The sequence below is a fragment of the Henckelia pumila genome, chromosome 4 (assembly GCF_033568475.1).
Source record: "Henckelia pumila isolate YLH828 chromosome 4, ASM3356847v2, whole genome shotgun sequence".
NCBI lineage: Eukaryota > Viridiplantae > Streptophyta > Magnoliopsida > Lamiales > Gesneriaceae > Henckelia > Henckelia pumila.
In genome coordinates, this window is record NC_133123.1 from 32151713 (window position 1) to 32166809 (window position 15097).

At 33.1% G+C, this 15097-nt stretch overlaps 1 pseudogene; it reads right to left on the reverse strand.

Annotated features, from left to right (window-relative positions):
* Window positions 1-1933: 1933 nt before the first annotated feature.
* LOC140860785 (uncharacterized) lies at window positions 1934-9188 on the reverse strand (annotated as a pseudogene).
* Between the last annotated feature and the right edge of the window lie 5909 nt (window positions 9189-15097).

Genomic DNA, 15097 nt, shown 5'->3' on the forward strand with positions numbered 1-15097 from the left:
TTCTTTGGTGGTTTGGATCGACCATGTGCACATGGTCTTGTTTTTCAAAAACAACAGTAATATTCAATTTTATAGTTAGACCAAATTAAAATATATACGGTGATTTAATTCATTGAATATAAAGGAATTTAAAATATAATTAAGTCGGTGTTGTCACATGGACAAGATGAAGAAGTCCCCAAACTTTCAGGTTAATGGTATCTAACTATATTTAAATATATTTACGTACACTAATAATAATAATAATCAATCCAAATTAACGACCCAATTCAAACACTGAAATTTTGATGCATTGTACCCCAAACATCGGCAGATTGCGGGGATTGAGAATTGACCAAATAGTTATTATACATTTGTATAATTGTTTGCATACGTCGCAAGCTAGTTGAGTCCGCAACACGATAATTATTTAAGAAAATGTTATATTTACAAAAAGAGTTATAAATTGTGTTACATTTAAGATACTTTTGTAATTTCAAATGTATTTTATAACCCAACGTACGTGTAATCACATTTGTATATTTAGCATGATCCAATTATTTAATACGTAATTTGATCGGCAGTGAACGAACCCTTTTAGTATTGACCTCGTCTTTTGCCCTCAATATTCAAGATACATTGACTTGTATCTTTTGCATCAAAATAAATTTACGCAAATTAAACGCAACATTTTATAGGTCATTGATTTTTTATCCACTCCTGAAATAAAATTTCAGGTGGCATGTAATTTAATAATTTTCATTTAGCTGAGGTGGGACAGAATTCATTTTTGGTGGTTCGGATTGATAAATTTAAAACGATATAGATCCCAAATTTATGATTTTAAATTTTTTGACTTGTTTGAAAGAACAAAATTCAAGTGAATTTCTAATCTATTTTTTATGTAATTTTAATTACGGTGAATCTCAAATATATTGAAAATGAATGTTATTTCAAATCTTTTTTTTTTAAAAAAATGTAATTTTAGTAGTAAACGCAATCTTAAATAATATATAAGAATCTATCGAATCACTGTTTGAATTGTGCTCCACTTGGTGAAATTTTTTTATATTTCTAAAAATCTGAATATAAATTTTGATTTTTTAATTAAATTTGAAAAAATTAATCAATTATTGATATGAATTCTTAATGTATGGAAGGCAAACACGACTATATTAAAATCGTACCCTCAATCCAATAACAAAAGAAATCAAGAAATTGCCCAATCTTGAAAACAAGTAAAGGTTTTGGATTATTCACCTCTAGTTTACTTGAAACTAGCAACAAACAATCACGAAGAGAAAAACAATTGATCACAACGGGACCTTTAGAAAACCTGTTTCTGACAACCCACGAGGATAATCAATCGACAAACGCCACAAAGTTGAAAACTTTGATAAGTTTGATTTTTGAGCAAGCAAAAAGCTTAATAAAAATTCTAGAGAGAATTTTAATTGATAAATATCAAAATCTGAATTCTATATCAATAATGAATGTTTTTGTTGTATTTATAATACAACTATAAATAAAAGATATCGCGAAATAACTCAAAAATATATCAAGGATATGATAATATCTTCCTAAAAGTTTTCTAATAGGAATAAAAGACTTTAATTAAGAAAATAATGCCAAAAATATCAAAAAGTCTCGCACACACACAACACGCCGAACTGTGTGTAAAATTCGTAGGCGCGGGCGCACATAGCTCTCTGGATCGACGAGCGGGCGCGCATAACGTTCTGTCAAACAAGCGCGGGTGCGCATGCCTCTCGGGTCCTATCACCTATTTTTGTGTTTTCTTTGATATTTTCTCCACTCTCTAACTTCTTTGGACTTCAATAAGATTGTAACATTCCCCAAAGTATTCTTCAAACATTCCAATGTTTTCTTGACAATTCATCATCAACGATTGAAGTGCTTCCTTGAACTTCTTAGCTCGACCTCTCGTAATTGGTCATCGAGGTATCTCCAACGGATCCTTAACCATGTAATCAACATGCGAGCTATCCGTAATCGCATCATCCTCCCCTTCTTGAAAATGATTTGTCCTCAAATCTCGATCATCACCTACATCAAATAACGACAAGTCAGAAACATTAAAAGTAGTACTTACATTATACTCACCTGGCAAGTCTAATTTGTAGGCATTATCATTGATCCACTCCAAGACTTGGAAATGTCCATCGCCTCTAGGTAACAACTTAGAACGCCGCTTCTCCGGAAAACGCTCCTTTCGCAAATGCAACCAAACCCAATCACCCGGTTCAAATACAACCTTCTTTTTACCTTTATTCGCTTGCTTCGTGTATTGCAAGTTTTTCTTTTCAATGTTTGCCTTAACTTTTTCATGCAAATTTCTCACAAATTCAGCCTTTTTCTTTCCATCCATGTTAACCCTTTCACTCATAGGCAGAGACATTAAATCCAATGGGGTTAAAGGATTAAAATCATACACAATTTCAAATGGCGAAAAATTTGTAGTAGAATGCACACTACGATTATATGCAAACTCAACAAATGACAAACATTCTTTCCAACTGTAACACCCGAAAATTTTAAAACGTAAATCCGCATGCATAATTAGGAGAAATTAATTTTTAATTAAGGGTTAAATGTATTTATATGATATTATGTGATTTATATGCATGATTTAATTTATTTTAGCATTTAATCCATAATTATGGAAATTCTAGATTTTTAAGAAATTTATTATTTTTGATCGCGTAGACGGGACCGTGGATGGACGAGATACCAAAATTCTTAGCCAAAAATATTTTATGAGTTTTATGAGCCTTAAAATAATATTTTAAGGTATTTTGTCAAGAAAATTTTAGTATTTACTTATATATTTATTTAAGAATTGATTTTTGGCCAAAATAAGTCATTTTAATGACTTTTATTGATCTTTAAAAATCCTTTAATATTATATTTCGGGATTTATTATTATATATCAGATTAGTAGGTATTTTTAAAAGTTTAAAATCTTATATTTATGTTATATTATCTACCTAATTAATTTATATTAGTTATTATCCTAAATCTACCCAAAATTAAACCCCAAAATCACTCCCTACCCTACGACTAATCTGATCAGCCGCCTCCAACCCCTTTCTCCAACCTTTCTCACACCTATTTTCCAGAAACACAGCCTCCATAGCCAATCAAGCAACTTCCTTTGGCGATTTTGGTCCGTTCGTCGTCCCGGAGACCCGTAAACGCATCAATCTTCATTCAAAAATTTAAATGCATGTCTAAAACTTTTATTGGCCACCATATAAGCTATTAATCATGCATGACGTGTTTTATATCAGACTTTTCATGGAAATTTTGAGTTTATGCATGTATGCTTTGTATTGATGCATGTTCTTGCTTGTTTGGGTCATGATTCACGTTTTTGCCAAGCATGGTACGGTCCAGGGCTGAGGGCTTGAGTCAGAGGGGTCCCAGGGTGCCTTAGGGTCGAGTTGGTTCAGAGTTTTAAGGTGTCATAGGCTGGAAACGAAGCTATTCACTTCTGATGCACACAGACGCGCATGTTAGGACTTTGGGAAGAGAGAGGTCGTTCTCCTTCCTCAGGCCATGGATTTGTGTGTGGTTTGTTAGGTTTAAAAGATTTAGATGTTGACTAAAATTGAGAAGTGGTTTCACGGTCTTTGGTTGTCGGAGGAAGCCGCACAAACGAAAGTTTGGCGACTGCTCAGTCTGCGCGCGAGGAGGAGGAAGGCGTCTGGTGCAGAGCTTCGTTCTCACTCCTCGGGCCATGGTTTGGTCTGATTCTTGTTGTGTTAGAACCCCCTGGATGTGGGCTATCCATGGGCAGTGGTTCTCCGGCCTGGGGCGGCCGGAGCAGGGCGACAGCAGCCATGGAATAGCTGCTGCTCACTGCCGAGAAGAGGAGAGGGAAGGGGTGTCGGGTTTTGGATTAGGGGGTGGGTCCCAGGTCGGGTTGGGGCCTGGGTCGGGTCTGGGGCTTAGTGGGTTGGGTCAGTTGGGTTTGGGTCCGGGTTAGGTGGGCCGGGCTCGGGTATTTTAATTTTTAAGTATTTAATAGTTTAAGTGCATTTTGGGCTTTAATAATTAGTTAAAAAAATTATTTGGGCTCCAAATAATTTTATTTGGGCCCTAAATAATTTATTTAAGTTAGCCCAATGATTTTTATGGGCTTGGGAGCCCATGAGAATTTTTGGCCAGTCCGTGAATTTTTGGGCAACTCTAGAGTTTTATTGGGTTTAATTAAGTTAATGGGTTTAAATATTTTTATTTAGGCCCAGTTAAGTTTAATCAAGTTATTTGGGCTAAAATATAATTATTGGGTTTTATTTAAGTATTATGAGGTTAAAGTGAGTGATCAGCAGTCTGGACCAACCCATGAAAAATAACTAAGTTCGGAATATATATTTAATTATTTTATGCATGAAGTTTATATTTTAAGTATAAGTATATTTATTATGAAAATAAATTAAATATATATTACGGACATATTTTCAGTGCATGCATTCATAAAAAATTTACATGTTATGATTATGATCAAGTGTTGAGCAAAATATTTTTATGATGGGAATTGAAGTAGTGTGACAGCACAGAGGTGGTTATCCACTATTTATGTTAAGAGGTAGTTTACTACCAGCACAGAGGTGATTTATCACCGCCACGTATGTTGGTTCAGGAGACTGATCAGTCGGCACAGATTTAGTCACACTTACTGATAGGACCATATTATGTTTCAAAATGTCATGCTCAACTATGTTAAGTATACTTATGTTCAAGAATAAGATCAGTGATGTTTATGGCAAGATGATGAAATATTTTTATTCATGCATGCATGTACACCTATATGTATTAGTATGATTATGTGATGCATTATTTTTAACTTTGTTATAAAGGATTAGACATGTTGAGCCTCTAGGCTCACTACGCTTATATGGTGCAGGTGAGATATATGACTTTTATGTAGCTCCTACCGGTGGTGAGGACGTATGAGCTCACGGAACAGTGGCCCCGTGACCGTTGCATGATTTAGGATTATTTCAGATACATTTTATCATGTTGTTGAATTTTAAGCAAATTATATTTTTAATTTAGTATTTCAGCACTTGGTGTTTTTGGAACAATGCAAAACTTATTATTTTTATTTCATGCATGATAATATTTATCTTTTATTTTGAATTACATATATGTATGGGCATATATGTATAGTATTATTTTTAGTATTTTATTTTTTTTAAAAAAAAATTCTGCATTTATTAGTAGTAGACGTTTCACCAACTCTTCAAATTCTTTTTAATTATAGCACGCAACAAAGTTCCTAACGTCCTATTAACAACCTCAGTTTGATCATCCGTTTGAGGATGACATGTAGTCGAAAACAGTAATTTAGTACCAAGCTTGCACCATAATGTTTTCCAAAAATAGCTCAAGAAACGAGTATATCTATCAGAAACAATACTCCTAGGCATACCATACAATCTAACAATTTCATTAAAGAACAAGTCCGCAACATGAGATGCATCATCAGATTTATGACACGTAATGAAATGAGCCATCTTAGAAAATCTATCAACCACTACAAAGACAGAATCCCTCCCCTTCTTAGACCTTGGTAGTCCTAAAACAAAGTTCATAGAAATATCTACCCACGGTTCACTAGGAACAGGAAGTGGAGTATACAATCCATATGGTTGTGTCTTAGACTTAGCTTTCCTACAAGTCACACACTTCACACAAATATTCTCAACATCATGCTTCATATGTGGCCAATAAAAATGTTCATGCAAAATATCATAAGTTTTAGCCACACCAAAATGTCCCATCAAACCATCCTCATGTGATTCCCTAACAAGTAACTCACGTATGGACGATTTAGGCACACACAACTTATCTTCCTTAAACAAATATCAATCATGCACGAAAATTTTATCTTTTGGACCATGCAAACATGACGCATAAATCTCTCCAAAATCAAGATCATTAGCATATAACTCACTCCTTCACATACTCAAATCTCAAAAACTTAGAATCTAGAGTAGATAGAAGCACATACCTTCGTGATAGAGCGCCTGCTACTACGTTTTCCTTCCCTTGCTTGTACTTGATAATGTAGGGAAAGGTCTCTACAAAAGCCACCCACTTGGCATGTCTCTTGTTCAGCTTTTGTTGTCCTTTGAGATGCTTCAAAGACTCATGATCTGTATGAATAACAAATTCTTTTGGCCTCAAATAATGCTGCCACGTCTCAAGCACGCGAACCAAGGCATAGAACTCCTTGTCATATGTAGGATAATTCAACGCTGCTCCACTTAGTTTTTCACTGAAGTATGAAATTGGTCGTCCACCTTGCATCAAAACGCCACCAATTCCTACACCTGACGCATCACATTCAATTTCAAAAGTATTAGAAAAGTCAGGTAATACAAGTAAAGAAGCATTAATTAATTTTTGCTTAATAATATCAAAAGACTTCTCTTGCTCCTCGCCCCAATGGAATGAAATGTTCTTCTTGATCCCCGCAGTCATAGGAGCCGCCAAAGTGCTGACATCTTTTACAAATCTCCTATAGAAACTTGCAAGACCATGAAAACTCCGAACTTGACCAATAGAAGTAGGCGTTGGCCAATCTCGAATTGCACTTACCTTGTCCTCATCAACTTTGACACCTCGAGCACTAACAACAAAACCAAGAAACACAAGTTCTCTTGTACAAAACACATACTTTTTCAAATTAGCATACAAATGTTCAGCTTTTAGTGTGATTAGCACAATTCTCAAGTGTTCAACATGCTCATTCAAGTTCTTACTATATACCAAAATATCATCAAAATAAACCACAACAAATTTTCCAATATAAGCACGCAAAACATGATTCATCAACCTCATAAAAGTGCTAGGTGCATTAGTTAACCCAAATGACATAACCAACCACTCATACAATCCGTACTTAGTTTTAAAAGCAGTTTTCCATTCATCACCTTCTCTCATCCGAATTTGATGGTAACCACTCTTAAGATCAATTTTACTAAAGATGCTAGAACCATGCAATTCATCCAACATATCATCTAGTCTAGGAATAGGATGCCTATACTTGATGGTAATATTGTTAATGACTCTACAATCAAGACACATGCTCCATGAACCGTCTTTCTTAGGTACTAACAAAACAGGTACAGCACAAGGAGACATAGACTCACGCACAAATCCCTTATCAAGAAGTTCACTTACCTGCCTTTGTAGCTCTTTTGTTTCCTCCGGATTACTCCTATAAGCTGGACGATTCGGTAATGCACTTCCGGGCACATGATCAATTTGATGCTCAATTCCCCTCAAAGGTGGTAATCCTTGAGGTAGATCCTCCGGAAATAGTTCTTCAAATTCCTGCAAGAGAGAAACAATACTGCTCGGAAGATTTCTGGCTATATCACTTGTGTTAAGGAGAATCTCTTTATAGAAAATCAACACAAGTGGAGTATGCACATGTAAAATCTCTCGCAACTCACTCTTTTGGGCCATATATATTTTTTTATCGGCCTCTTTTCTCTCATTTTTTTCTTCATCTTTTTTTCTTTCATTCTTTTTTTCTAAGGTCATCTCACTTTTTTGTTCACTCTTTTTTTCGGCCTCTTCTCTTTTTTTTTTTTTTCAAATGATCCTCTAATACTTTTTTTGGAGTCATAGGCAACAACAAAAAAGACTCTTTTTTCATAGTAAAAGAATAACGATTCTTAAAACCATCATGTGTCACCTTCCTATCAAATTGCCACGGTCTACCCAACAAGATATGACAGGCTTGCATAGGAACAACATCACACAATACTTCATCCTCATATTTACCAATTGAGAAAGGCACCACAACTCGCCTAGTAACTCTCACTTCAGAACTATCATTAAACCACTGTAATTTATATGGTTGAGGATGCCTTAAAGTAGGCAAACTCAATTTTTCAACAAGCTCACTACTCGCGACGTTGGTACAGCTACCCCCATCAATGATGACACTACACACTTTATTCTTCACAAAGCATCTAGTGTGAAACAAATTTTCCCTTTGATTTTCTTCCTCCTCCTTTTGTTGCACATTCAACACTCTTCTAGTCACCAACAACTCTCCAACCACCGCATCATATCCCTCATCATCGGGATCCTTCAACGCAGACATACTATCATAATTCTCCTCCTCACTCTCACTCAAACTCACCACAAGCATTCATAATCATAATTTTTTTATTTGGACATTGACTAGCAATATGACCAATACCTTGATATCTAAAGCATTTGATATCTCTAGAACGATTAATAGGAGTTTCAGATTTACCTTGCACTCCTTGCTTTGGTGTTTCTGGCTTGATGTCGATTTTTGGTTTGGACGCCGGCTTGACATCCTCTCGTTTGCCAACGTTTGGACGCCAAGGAGTAGAAGAACCTCCAACAGTAGAGTTTTGAATCATGCCTCTTCTTTTGAGTTGTTGTTCTATTTTCATGGCAATTTGCACCATCTCCTCAAGATCCATGCAATGTCTAAGCTCCACTTGGTCTTGAATCTCCCTATTCAAACCGCAAAAGAAACGAGCCATAGTTGCTTCACGATCCTCTTCAATATTAGCCCGGATCATAGTAACTTCCAATTCCTTGAAATAATCCTCTACACTCTTTGGACCTTGCTTCAAATTTTGTAGACGCCTAAACATGTCGCGATAGTAGTAATTAGTCACAAATCTCTTCCGTAATATTTGCTTCATCTCCTCCCATGTCTCAATAGGACGCTCTCGATTCCTCCTCCTAGAAATAACAAACTGATTCCACCAAATAAGAGCATAATCCACAAACTCAACAACCGCCAATTTTATTTTTTTTGCATCACTGTAGTTGTGGCAGTCAAATATGGACTCCACCCTCATCTCCCACTCTAAGTAAGCCTCCGGATCAGATTTCCCATGGAATGAAGGAATCTTCATCTTAATTCCACTAATATTCTCATCCTCTCGACCTCCTTCGATGTATATTCCTCTCACAGCTCCCCTTCTATTTTTTCCACCCTCACGATCCCTCCTATTTCTACCCCAATTTTCTCCCAAACTCTCTTCATCCTCCCCACCATCATCATCTTCTTCAAATATTTTCTTTTTATTTTTATCATCACCCCCACTAACTTCAAGCCTATCCAACTTCTCATATATTGGCCCCAAAGCTGCCATCATCATCTTGGTCAATTCATCCATTTGGTCTTGAGAAAAATTTTGGCTAGAATAACTCATTGTACCTACAAGAAAACGTTAGTAATAAAAATTCCTCACACAAATTCTCACTAGTCACTCCAAAGAATTCACTCAACCACTCTTTTTTTTTTTACTCAATTTTATTCAGGCTTTTGTTTTATGTAGAAGTTAATCAAACTCTCAAGTTTACAACTTGTAGACACTTGAAGCTTGACTCTCGAAGACTGACAAAAACAAGATGAAGAAATTTATGAACTTGAATTTCTGACTCGCACCCAAGGATGAACAAGAGCGAAATAATTAATTGACCACAAGCTATCTTGCTTCTTCTATATATATTTTTTTTTGAAGCTTTCAGTCTTTCTATTTTTTTTTTGACCGATTTTCTCTCTTTTTTTTTTGTTTTTTTTTCAAAATAACTTGTAGCACAAGACGCGAAAACTTGGGCGACAAGATTGACACAGAAACGACTTAAAAATTTGAAATAGAATAGACTCAGATGAAGAACGAAAGATGAAGAGCGAAGAACACGAAGAACGAAAAGATATGAAGATAAGATATTTACTTGATTCAAAACCTTGGCTTTGATACCAAATGATATGAATTCTTAATGTATGGAAGGCAAACACGACTATATTAAAATCGTACCCTCAATCCAATAACAATAGAAATCAAGAAATTGCCCAATCTTGAAAACAAGTAAAGGTTTTGGATTATTCACCTCTAGTTTACTTGAAACTAGCAACAAACAATTACGAAGAAAAAAACAATTGATCACAACGGGACCTTTAGAAAACCTGTTTCTGACAACCCACGAGGATAATCAATCAACAAACGCCACAAAGTTGAAAACTTTGATAAGTTTGATTTTTTAGCAAGCAAAAAGCTTAATAAAAATTCTAGAGAGAATTTTAATTGATAAATATCAAAATCTGAATTCTATATCAATAATGAATGTTTTTGTTGTATTTATAATACAACTACAAATAAAAGATATCGCGAAATAACTCAAAAATATATCTAAAGATATGATAATATCTTCTTAAAAATTTTCTAATAGGAATAAAAGACTTTAATTAAGAAAATAATGCCAAAAATATCTAAAGATATGAATCGACGCGCGGGCGCGCGTAGGAAGTGGCGCGGGCGTGCATAACGTTCTGTCCAACAAGCGCGGGCGCACGAGAACCAGGTGCGGGCGCGCATGCCTCTCGGGTCCTATCACCTATTTTTGTGTTTTTTTTTGATATTTTCTCCACTCTCTAACTTCTTTGGACTTCAATAAGATTGTAACATTTCCCAAAATATTCTTCAGACATTCCAATGCTTTCTTGACAATTCATCATCAACGATTGAAGTGCTTCCTTGAACTTCTTAGCTCGACCTCTCATAATTGGTCCTCGAGGCATCTCCAACGGATCCTTAACCATATGATCAACATGCAAGCTATCCGTAATCGCATCAATTATCATTGTAAGAAAACAAATCCGGTTTGAATTCTTGACGATATATGGGAGCCAGCACCATGAAGTCAACCATTACTCGAACCGAATATGTAAATTGTAAACGATAAACAAATAATATAATATCACTGTAAACAAAATAAACAAATAATATCTATAGTTTTTCACTAACGATTTCTTTAAAAAGCTGATTTTGACTATTGACTTGAATTCGAATATATATCGTCACTGTTATCATAATTGACTTTAATTTAAAAGTGAATATTGTTACTCAGCTCCTATCGTGACATAATGTCATAAACTTCACTCATTATAATACATGTGTTTTAGCTCGATCCAATATGATTGTAAGGCTGCGTTTATTTTAAATGATGAGATTGAGCAAAAATAGATTAAAATATGATTATTAAGATAATTTGATAGGATATAGAGTGGTTATGGATAAATAATAATATGTTTAGTTGGATAAATTAAATTTTTTTTTTCATTCTCTCACCTTGTAAAGATTTATAATCTCATGAAAAATTTAGTACTAAAAATCATCTGTAACGGGGCCAAAATATTTATACACATTTTTAATTTTGCAAGTAAACATAGAATTAGCTAATCGGTATTAATTATGTAATCTTTTATTTATCAATGCAAGTAAATGCAGTCTAAGCTAATAATAAACAAGGGCGGAGCCAAGAGGGATCGGTCGTTGCACTTGCTTCTCACAATTTTGTTTAATCTATAGTATGATCTTATCCAAATGTACGATAACAAATTTACCCACATCACTAAACAATATGATCTATTCATCTAATGAAAAATCATTTTTACTCTTTTGATTGAATTTTCTATCTCCATTTCGGACCGTAAACCTTTGACATCCACATAATTGATCATAAGACTACATTTGATGTAACCAATGGATATATATACATCCATACTAGACTATATATATTATTAAAGATGAGTTACCCTCTTATATATCTATACGACTAATTAAATTTGCGACATCTATAATAACAAATTTTTATTGATGTAAATTAGTGCATTTATAATATTGTACATAATTTATCACTAACATGACTACAACTGAAAACATGCAAATTACATGATCGAAAACATATATAATTTTTTCTACAAACTAAGGAATAAAGATTCAAAGAATATCATATTATAAATTCACGAGCATACAGAATTATATCAATTCTATCAGTTAATTAACCCCAAATGCAATTTGTTTCAAAATTTAATAAGGTAAGGGGTGCCATATTGACGATGTTAGACAATTTTATAATGATCGAAGAAAATTCCCTTGAAAGTATTTTCAAAGCTCGTTAAAGTCATATGACCGTTGATAATCATTATATAATTTTCATTAATATAGTAGTGCTTGTATATGCTATCATCATCCACGTACAATAAATTATTTTTTTATTTATTTTTATATTTATTATAAAACAAGCAACGTAAAAAATCAAGAATTAATGCCGTATGCTGTACGTAAATCGCCCACCAGCTGCAATATGTAAATATTATACGTTATAAAGTTGAAGCAACTCGTGAAAAGTGAAAACGTATCCAAAATTGTTAAATATGGGAAAAATGATTTTTTAAAAAAATTTAAAGAATAAGAATTGTTTACTTCCAAAAGAGGGGAATTATTTCACGAATTTGATAATCAATAAATCCCACTTGCAACTTTGCGAAATGCCAAGTCAAATGGATTGAACAGCCGCCACTCAATAATAAAAATGGTACGACCAAAACAAATTAATGGCATCAAAATTAAACTTTAAATTATGAATTATCATATATATAATCACAGCAATGTCCTTATCAGTGAAATAAGAGAGGCACTGTACGTATTATATCTAACAGATATCTGATTTCACGCGTTGACATTTGAGAAACTAAATAATAGCAGTTTTTACTTTAAAAAACAAGAAAGAAAGCGAAGGAAGAAAAAAAAATTATGAGTTGGAACTAATTAGAATGTGAAGCCTAATATTTCAGGTTTATCTGTTGGCGGGGGTTAATGTTCTCTTCTAGATGATTATATATTTAGGTTTGTTCTGCTCCAAGGAAAATTATAGTTTTGATCAGATAACTTGAACGTTTTCTATATTTTTTCGTCACGTTGTTTGTCATTTAAGGTCTTCAATAGTGCAATAATTTGTTTTTTTTTTTTCATTTACTCATTTTTAATCAAAATGTCTCAATACTAATCTTATACTATATTAACGATAGAACTAAATTTTCTGTCACTAAATCAGTTACAGATTATGTAAATTTGTCGTTACACTTTTGTGACAGAAACATTATTTCTGTCGCTAATTTGTGACAAAAAATTTATTTTGTCGTTAAATTGGCTCACAACAAGGTTTTCTTAATTTCTTTGACAGCACAAAATCCGTCGTTAATCGCTAATCGTTAATTGATAGTTTTTTTGTAGTGTTAATATCTTATTATACAACATCAATAAATATCTCATTTTTTACAGTTTACGTCAAACGATCGTTTTACTATATAAATCTACCCCTTATATATCCAATGAATCAATCAATGTATTTTACAATTTCTAGAAGTAGCTGTAAATGCTGAACTACCATTACTGGGCACTGGGCAGTTAGGTTATCTTTTGTCAAAACCTTTATTCAATTTAACTATCATCATCAAAACAATTAATATACTATCATTTCCGATAATCTAATATCTGCCATATATAGATTATTTTTACTTATACTATCCAGTAGTTATTAATAACATATTATTTTGAGAACCGTAGAAATAGAATTTACATAATTTTTTTTAGTGTAAGAAAACTTTGAATACACTTATATGATCATATCGTTACTCATTTCTTGATTGTCAAGTTTTTATTTTAGGTTCCCGCGTTTCGTTTGGATGAATTATTTTATTTGGAGAAAATGATTTGAAATAAAATCTATCTAAAGCGTATTTCAAAAGACATCATAATTATCATTATATCAAAATAAAACTTTTGTGAAATTTACCCAACATAAATTCATTCAACACAATCAAATAGATTTGCAAATCATAATTTTGATTAGATCTCTTAATCCAAACAAATCCTAATTAAGAGTCGCGGGGCGGGGTCTCTTCTAACTTCTAAGTGGCATAATTTCCGACCTATATATTATACATGGCAGCTCGCAATAAATATGGAATGGGGGGACTAGTTTAGGTGACTCTGTCCAATTCTACGCTATATTACAAAAGCTTGCCTCTATTGTAAGGAACTGATTTTTATTTTTTTTTTTGGAATTTTTCTTGGCAAAAAAAAAAAAAAAAACAATATTAATTTTAGAAGTTGGTTTGAAATAAATTTTGGTATTCTAATGAGAGAAAATCGCAATTTTAGTCTTATTTGTTGGTTTTAATTATTATTATTTTGGTCATTTGTAATATCAAATTTCAATCTTAGTCTGCTATCTTTATTTTTTTTCCTGACAATTTTAGTTTTTTTAACGAGGTATTGATGTGGATCTTATATGTATTTGTAAGTTCATATCACTACTCCCGACAAAAAGATACAACAATTTTAAAAATCTAAAGACAAAACTTAAAATATGAAATTTGATAACATATATAAATGACCAAAATCACTAAACAAACATACAAATCCAAAAAATACATTTTTCCTTATAATAATTAAGGATATATAGGGATAGCGCAATAGCTTAGTTTCTCTTCCACTTTTAACCATCAATCTTACCGATGAAGCGCGAAAAATGTTCTATGTCATGCCAACAACGATCTATGGCATGTTAACAATACTCGGGATCCGCTAAATAAACGCCAAAAATTGCAAAAGAAACCAAGCAATCGCATTATAAAACTCAAATTTGAAATCGAATTCAATTAAGCTAAATGTTTTACCAGATTAATTTAGCTAATATCTCAATTTGTTTAGAGAACCAATCATGCAAGTTAATTAATTCCTCAACAAAGTAGTATATATATATATATATATATATATATATAGTGGAAGTGAGAATATATATCGATCGGCTCTAGAAGCCACATATCTATACTTAACATTTGAATTATGGGAATTGATCGATGCTCGAAGACAGAAGCCTAGAATCAAGAAATTGTCAACAAATATAACGTAGACCACACCAATAAATGAAACAATAATAATAAGCTTAGTTAATCCCCACACTTGGTCAAATTTTGCAATCGAATCGCCGACGCTTAAGACAAACAAAATAATTGAATCCTAGCCCATTTTTTAAATTTATATATTTCTAGGTATGAAGTTGAATTCAAATAATTGAATTTAATATTGTATCCATGCACTATATATATATCTCCAAAATGCCTGGAAAATTTCATCGCATATATATTATCAATTCTAAGAATCATACATATATATTTCAAATAAAGTAAAACAAACTTAGATTACCATATATCGTTTAATTCGAGTAAGAAACA